The sequence below is a fragment of the Anastrepha ludens genome, chromosome X (assembly GCF_028408465.1).
Source record: "Anastrepha ludens isolate Willacy chromosome X, idAnaLude1.1, whole genome shotgun sequence".
NCBI classification, from domain to species: Eukaryota; Metazoa; Arthropoda; class Insecta; order Diptera; family Tephritidae; genus Anastrepha; species Anastrepha ludens.
Window position 1 is genome coordinate 66,666,106 of NC_071503.1, and position 8,776 is coordinate 66,674,881.

The 8,776-nt window shown below is 34.9% G+C and overlaps 1 pseudogene; it reads right to left on the bottom strand.

Moving 5' to 3' along the window:
• Positions 1–385: 385 nt before the first annotated feature.
• Positions 386–1,192, bottom strand: LOC128870175 (uncharacterized; annotated as a pseudogene).
• Positions 1,193–8,776: the final 7,584 nt, after the last annotated feature.

Genomic DNA, 8,776 nt, shown 5'->3' on the forward strand with positions numbered 1-8,776 from the left:
CAATTTTCCCTGGTTTGATGTTAGCCAGATCCACCGGAACCACGCCGCTAGAAATTGCATGGGCCATGTCGTATAAGTACTTCGAATCGGTGGAAAATTCAATTTTTTCTGGAGCAGGGGGCATATTTTGCAACTCAATTTTCTGGAAGCCGTCCACCACCTGAAAATATACAATAATAAAATAATTAAAAATGGTTGACAATTATAATAAATGAGTGATAGCAATAACTTACCGGAAGAGTCTCACAAGTTTCGATTTGACGGCTCAGTTTTCCGGTTGCCGATCTTGGTCCAGTGCTGGTTGATTTATCCAAAGCTTCAAACAAATGCCGAAACGGAAGTTCGTTGAAGGGTAGAAGGCAAACCAACCAATGCAATGGTCTTTTTAACAGCAATTAGAATCCATGATGAGAGGTTTCCCACGCTTATCTTTAATTTTAAAATCTTGCAAAAGAGCGGTTCCCAATGCTGATGCTACTCTGTCAGGCACACCAAATCTGTCACATACCAAGGCAAAGTTAAAACAATCGTATCTCTCTATGTTTTGTGAACTTGTGCTTCTATCCATATCTTCTTGAACCGGTGGCGGTGCGTATGTTGAATCATCGGGATCTTGGTATGTTGGCATTGATGACATAGACGTTGCTCCTTGCTCTTCAGTTTTCATCACAAATACATCCATTGTTAGTCTTCTCTGATTATGTTGATCGTGCATGAACTCTTTGAGGCGTTCGTGAACCCAGCCGCATGCACATGGAGGTGCCTTCAAGTCGCATTTACATATTCCAATGTAAAAAATTGTTTCCAGAGACTTTACATACTCTGTAAATTGTTGGGCGTTGTTTCTTCTCTTGATTTGCTCTTAATACTTGTCAAGCAATTTATTCAATTTATTAAATACAGTTTTTTTCAGCATTATTTCCATACCAAGTTTTTCCCAAATTCCAATCAACTTATCTTGTACTTGAATAGTGAATGATTTATGGGAAAACTTTTTTTGTTCTGTTTTAGCACGTTCGCTTAAGTAAAAATAAAATCTCAAGATATCCAGATGGGTTAGTAAATTAAGATCAGTTAAATCAGTAGACACACCAAAAACAGTAACATCATGCTTGGGTATAAGACTCATTGGGTTTTCGATAGTTGTTGATGAAGTTGCTTCATCTTTCGGTGTAGAGGATGGTGGATTCATCGTAAACTTTTTGATTTGAAATGGTAACTTCACTTATTATTATTTTTTAAATATTGTTTTATCTGAAATTTGCACTTCATACTTTGAGTTCTTCACAACGACTTAATGCATTCACAAAAACTGTTGCGTTATATATGGCCTACGAGACGAAGTAATAAGAATGAAATGGTAATTTCAATTCTACCTGCTGTGTCTTGTGGTTGCTTAAAAAAAACAACACAAGCAATTTTACGATCTGCAATTGTGGCACAGTGATACCTTCATTATTTAAAAGGGTTGCGGGGCATTCCAGTGATACCTTGATTGTTGAAATGGTTGCAAAAAACGCGCATTTCTTAAGAAGGCCCCTACCCAAAAGTTCGACCCAAATTGGGGGACATCAGAATTCGTTTTGGAGGTATGGTTCCTTCGGCAAAGTTTCTTATTTTGATCCCTAGAATATGATTTTCACAGAGCAATGGGCGATTTTTTTGCCTCACCACAAATTGACCCGGCCTAATATATACCCACTTTATGTCCTAGTATACATACATATGCATATACCTACTTGCCTTCTAAACTTCCTACAAAATAATTGTATTCATATGTAACTACATCCCTGTACGTTTATACATACATGCATATATGCGCAAACTCCCTTCTTGCTTTCCTGTACTTTTGTCTATCGGCAGACGATATTTCTAATATTGTACTTACAAAAACAAAATACCTTGATTGACGCAAAAGCAGCAGCAAGCGCAACGCGAAGGCCGATTTGGCACCACAACAACACATATCTCAACATGCGTATGACGTCCAAAGTCGAAATCTAGGCCTAGCGACTACAAAAACAAAATACATTCGTATACGCAGTCGCGGCGGCCATGGTTCTTTTAGTGGAGACGGCGCTGAACAATTTAGAATATTACATATATGGTACAAAAACAAGAAATTCATTCATAAGTTCGAGCTCATATTTCTAAGAGCAAAGTACTTTCATTAATAAAACGAGCCGCCCATATGCCAATTTTCCCAACCATCCGAAAATAGTCAATATTGGAATATTTCGCGTAGAATTATTTGCCAATATTTGATAAATCTTGAATTTTTGTCAGGTCGAGTAGCCGCGGCTCCGTATATATGTATGCACCCTTATACGTATGTAAACTGTTCGACAGTTGCGCCTTGAGCCAGAGAATGTTAACTGACATTCTCTGCTGCCATCATATTTGACAGTCGTATTTATATTGTACTTATACCTCCTTTTACTGTTTTAGGTACACGACTGTTTGCTGTTTAGGAAAAACATGTTAATCTTTTGTTATTCTTAAAATACAAATGTTTGGATTTGTTCAGCCCTGCATGATTATACTTAGAATTTACCTAACTTTTTTATTTATTATTTGTGAATGAAATCATTCCTTAACTCTCCCCTTCCTAAATTAAATCGTCCCGATTTATACCGAATTAATGTTTGTTCATTGCTCTTGCCTTAAAATTATTTAACAGTTATTCACTCTAGTGTAAATATAGTTGCAAAGGGCAATTTCCTTATAGGGTCAAGGTTATATAGAAAAAAAAAAAGTGAATTCGTCAAATAAATATGCATCGTCGGTTCTAGTTAGAATATATTTCCTGTTAGTTATGGTTGTTATTTTGCTTAAATTGCGATTATGATGACCATGGCTAGTAATATCAGGTAATTCATTGTCGTCTCTAGTAACTGTGTAATTGTTTACGTTGTCTTTGTGAATAACTTTTCCCTCCTTAGTCAAAATCGTGTCCTCACGATCGTCCTGCACTACGTACTTTTTGTAACGACTATCACTTTTACTTCTGATGTTAGTCCTTAACACCAATATTTGGTCTCCTTATTTGAAAGTTCGGTGTCTAGTTCCCTGGTTTAGACGTTGTAATGTTTTCTCCAATGCGTCTTTTAATTTTTTTACTATGTCTTCCTTGCTGTATGTTATTAGGTTAAAATGTATATCCTTTGGTTTTTTTTCTGTGGCGGTATGGGTTGTGTTGTTCAATTCCTTCATAGCTACAAATAGTTCCTAGGTGGCTGATGTTGAATCCTTTGTTTTTAATATTCTTGCCAATTCTGATACGGAATTGTGCGTCCTTTCTACCTGACCGTTTGCCTTTGATCTATATATTGGTGTCTGTATTTTGTTGAAATTGTACTTAATACATATTTGTTTTAACATTGGTGTATTCAGACAACTTTCGTTATCTGTCATGAGCCATTTACAGTTCGGAAAATTGTTGATAAGAATTTTTTCTACTCTTTTGTCCATTTCTGTTTTTGAGTCTAATTGTCTGATAGTTATGTATTTTGAGAATTTATCTACTGCTACTAAATATGTTTTGTGTTCATTAAAATAAATATCTAAATGTATGTATTCCCCTGGTTGTGTTGGTACGTCTGATTCTTTTAATGGTTCTCTTGTGGGATTCCGTTCGTATTTGCCGTAAAGACAAGCTGTGCACTTTTTGTTGTGTGCCTTACATTGTAGTATTGTTATAATACTATAGTTCTTCTATTTTTGTATCCCCTGTGTGCTCGCTCGTGAGTTTGTTTAACTAATTCTAACTGTATATTTGGTTGTGTTATGTCTTCGAGTTTATTTGGTGTATATACGAATTTTATATCTGCGAACGTGTTTTCATAATTTGTCTGTATCTAAATAAATCCACAGCTGAGGATGTATTTTATGTATTGCTGCGATTTTTTCGGCTGCAAAACCCTTTTTAATTCAGATATCAAATAATTTTCGTCAGTAAAGGTCATTGTGTGACGTATTTTACTTTGAAATATAATACGCGAACTTGTCTCATTCTTTTGTGTGTTTGGTATTAATTCTATTTGGATACCGTAGGCATTTAGCGGTTGGCGTACTACCTTGATTATGTCATTGTATGAACTATCAGATGAGTGTACAGTACCTAAAGAAGATATGTTAATTATTTGTCGTGACAAGGCGTCAGCTACAACTTTCTGTGCGCCTGGTTTATACACGACTTTTGCTTCACAATCTTCTATAATATTTTTCCATCTCTTTAGTTTATGATTCAGATTCTTATCCGATATGGCGTAAATAAGCGATTGATGGTCGGTATATATGGTTAGGTCAGCTATGCCATATATGTAATTTTGTATTTTTTGTAGCGGCCATATAATAGCGAGTAACTCTTTCTCGTTGTACTATACTTTTGTTCTGTGGTACTGAGTGCGCGTGATAAAAAATAAATTGGATTTTTATTTTGACTCAATACAGCTCCAATAGCTATATTGGAAGCGTCTGTAGTGAGTTCAAAAGCTTTCTCATAATTTGGCTGGTATAATTCCACCTGCTCCTCAAAGCAGTTTTTCAGTTTATTTATGGCCTCTATGGCCGTTTGGTCTAAACTAATTTTTATGTTCTCACTTTTATTGACGTGATAACGTCTTATAATTCGATTTAGCCGGCTGCACGCACGAAAAAATGTGTCGTTATCTTGCTCAATGGTCGTTATCTTGCTGAATCGACGTTATCTTGCTCATTCGTCGTTATCTTGCTCATGGTCGTTACCTTGCATGAACTGCAAGCGAAAGCGCGGAACGAACGACAAAGAGCACAACGTTCGGCAACGTTCGACATCTTGCTCTCTCCTACTCAATTGAACGTATATATGTATGTATATGCGCTTATGTACATATATAAATTCACATATTTGTATTTGCATATGCCTTCTTATTGATTATTATTAATTTGATTTACTTGAAGAATTTAAAATAAAACCAAGTGTATCATCATCATCCTTACCGAATTTATAATCAGTGACGACTAGTTGTTAATAATACCTGTTGTTTTAATGTTATTATTATTAATTTTTTTATTATATGTGAAGGGAAAAATGTATGGTAATATTTACCACACGCCTTATAAGATATGTTGTATACTAATATATGTATATAAACATGCATATACATATACAATTTCGCGCAATTTTCAAAAAAAAAAAACAAACCAATATGTTAATATAAGATGCATACAAACCATATGGACATATCAAATGTACGAATCTATTCTGTACGCAAGCAAATGTGCTTGAACTGCAAGCGAGAGCGCGGAACGAACGACAAGGAGCACAATCGGCCCCCGTGTTCGGCAACGCTCGACATCTGGCTCTCTCCTACTTGAGTGAGCATATATATGTATGTATATGCGCATTTGTATATAAATTCACATACTTGTATTTGCATATGCCTTCTTGCAGTGTGCATGGTAATGAACCATTTCTCTATTGAGAATAGGACGATGATAGAAAAAGTAGAAATTGAAAGGGAGTGTTTCGAGTGTAAAGTGTCTTGAAAAAGGCAAATCGATGAAGTTGCCTCTCAGTGTTGTTGACTTATTAACGTGTGATGCACAATCGAAATTGAACATATCTTTCATGAATTTGATAAACGTTTCGTCATTTTTCACGTTTGTGTAAATGTAACTTGACCTATTCCATTGCGATTCCATTTACCTCCTCCTCTATATCCATACAAAATATCTATCAAACAAATAAAATTAAATTTTGTTTTGAAAATTGCAACCATTACATCAGTATTTTCTTATGACGTTGTCACGTTAAACTATCGTCAGTAAACCGACTTTACGGACAACCTCTTTTTTTCCGATATGAGAACTATCTCCTTTAAAATGTAAAGTTAAGCGTTCAGCTAGAGCTGCATAGTTTTTTACGAATTTTCTATAGTATCCAGTAAGTCCTAAGAATGCTCTAAGTTCTTTGATCGTTTCTGGTATTGGGTAATTTTCTTTCGTTTTTATTTTATTCTGATCAGTTAAAATTCTATGTTGCTTGACAATATAACCTAAATATTCTACCTCTTCCATGAAAAATGTTGACTTTTCATTGAACCTTTTTAAAGAGGCATTATTTAATGCGTTAAAAATAGTTCGGATGTGTTTCATATGCTCATAACATCGTCAATGTAAACATATGCGAATTTATCATGAAGTCGCACAGGATGTCATCAACACATCTTTGGAAAATAGATGGGGCATTCTTCAATCCGAAAGGCATTCGAATGAATTCATATTTACCTTCATTCACACAAAACGCTGTTCTCTCTCTGTCACTTTCTTTTATCTTAATTTGATGAAAGCCGGACTCCAAATAAAGTGTAGTGAAAACTTTGGCTTTCTCTAAGTTTTGCAAGGTAATATTTATGTCTGGTATAACGTATCTGTCTGTGATCGTATGTTGGTTAAATTTCCTAAAATCTATAACCATACGCCTTTTGAGTTTTCCGCTCTCATCTATACCTTTCTTATGTACGGTTAACATGGGTGAATTGTATGGGCTGTAGTTTGTTTGTATTATTCCCTCTTTCAATAATTTGTCAATTTCCTTATTAACGATTTCTACGTCATTTATATTACTGGTATATTGTTTGCTCCATATAGGATCCTTTGTATCTGTCCGTATGCTAGCTTCAATCCTTGTAGTGAAGGGTGACGGTCCTATGGCATCATTGTCCTTCATTAACTTATCGATTTCTGCTCTATACGTGTCTATATGCATAATTTTTTTCACTAATTTCCGACTTTCTTAACACCTCAAATGTCATCTTGTTCAAATGTATAACCGCGTTCAATTTCTTTATTCCGTTCCATCCTACTATCAGATCGAATCCATTTATCTCATCTACCTCAAAAAAATCTAAATCTTCATTCATAAGCTTAATAGTTTGATTTGTATTACGAGTAATTATAGAATTACCATGCATTGACATCACTTGTAATGGTTTTACTGTTTTGGTTATATTAAATTTTAAAGTTTTCTTAGTTATGGCTTGCACCTGTATCTACTAAAACATTATAATTTACTTTCCCATCATTTATTACTATACTGGGCAACCCGTTTATTAGCTAAAATACTTAATTACTAAATGATTTTGTCTACCTGGCTCTACAATTGTGCTAGAGTTGTCTTCTTCGGATGTTAAGTTGTTGTTCCGCATGAATTTTGATTGTTGGTATTGATTGGTGAACTGGCCACTGTTACCTCGTGGTCTTTTCCAATTTTTATTGTTTCTATTCACGTCGTAGTTGTTGTTCTGATGTTGAGTTGGTTGCCTGAATGTTGTGTTTCCAGACTTTGTGTCCATGGGTTCTTGTTTTGGTAATTGTGATGGCCGCTGGTTATAGTTGTATTTCTGCTGATACATGGGGCGTATAGGATGGAACGAATATATGAGTTATTTACCGCTTCTTTTGTTGCCTCATCAGTCATTACTTTGGTCACTTCGTGGCCATGACCAGACATCGATATTTTTAACGTGATTAGCTTCAGGGCTCTATTCACGTTGTCATGGAATTCACTTAAATTGTGTTTACCTTGTGAGAGTCTCTTCATCTCGTCATGCAACACATATAAAGGTCGTTGATCAGCATAGGTATAGTCGAATCTATTGCTGATTGCATCAAAATTAAATATTGTGTTATGGTTGGTCAACACGTCAGCTGCTGCACCTTGTATTTTAGTTTTATAATTGATAGAGCTCTACGTATTTGTTGGAATTTCTAGAGACATCTTCCCTCCATACGCGGTATTTGGAAATGTTGCCGTCAAATACCCGTAGTGCTTTAAAAACTTCCAGGTTGATATCGGTTGGATTGATATAAGTTAAGTTGACTGATTCCAATCGTTCTGCTGTTCGTGGAATCATGGATCTGATCTATCCGGGCTCTTAATATCGCATTTTCTGCTTGGATACTCTGGAGCATTACTTGCAAATTGGCCAACTGCTGAATCATGGTGTTCACGTCAATTTGATCCATAACGTCAATGGTGTCCAAATTTCTTCGTGTATTAAGTTTATAACATTTCTCCAAAGATTTCCTCATCTGCTCCTTTCTATGAGAATTAGATCACTGTTTTTATTTTTTTCATGGAAGAAACACGAACAGTATTTCTTTCACTAATTTTTTTGTTTCTTTGTTCACTGTATTTTCACTTTTTTTCCTTACAGCCTTTGTTTTTTTACATAAGATTTTGTCCTTTATTATGAAGGATTATGTATGTATGTCCCTGCTGCGACAAGGATAATTTTTTTTTTGGTCCGCTCACTGGAGCATCCATGTATATGGAGGAGTCAGGGAATGTAAAAATTTATTTCTTTGATTTTAATTTTCGGGTAGTTCTTAACACTAAGTTATTACTGGGCTGACTGTCATCACATCTGATAGTCGTATTTATACTTATACCTCATCTTACTGTTTTAGGTACACGACCTATATATTAGTTTCTTTGTTTGTTACTTACGAAAAATATATTTATCTTTTGTTATTCTTAACAAATGTTTATCTTTTGTTATTCTTACAATAAAATGCATATGTTTGGATTGGTTCAGCCCTGCATGATTATACTTAGAATTTACCTAACTATTTTTATTTATTATTTGTGAATGAAATCATTCCTTAACTAGGCACGCTACATCGTTCCGTATTTGTCTCAGGTTCAAGTCTTCTACACATTTTACTTTGTTCGATATTTTTATTTAAGTTTTTATATTTGGTTTAATTAGAATTGATTTAAAATAGTGTA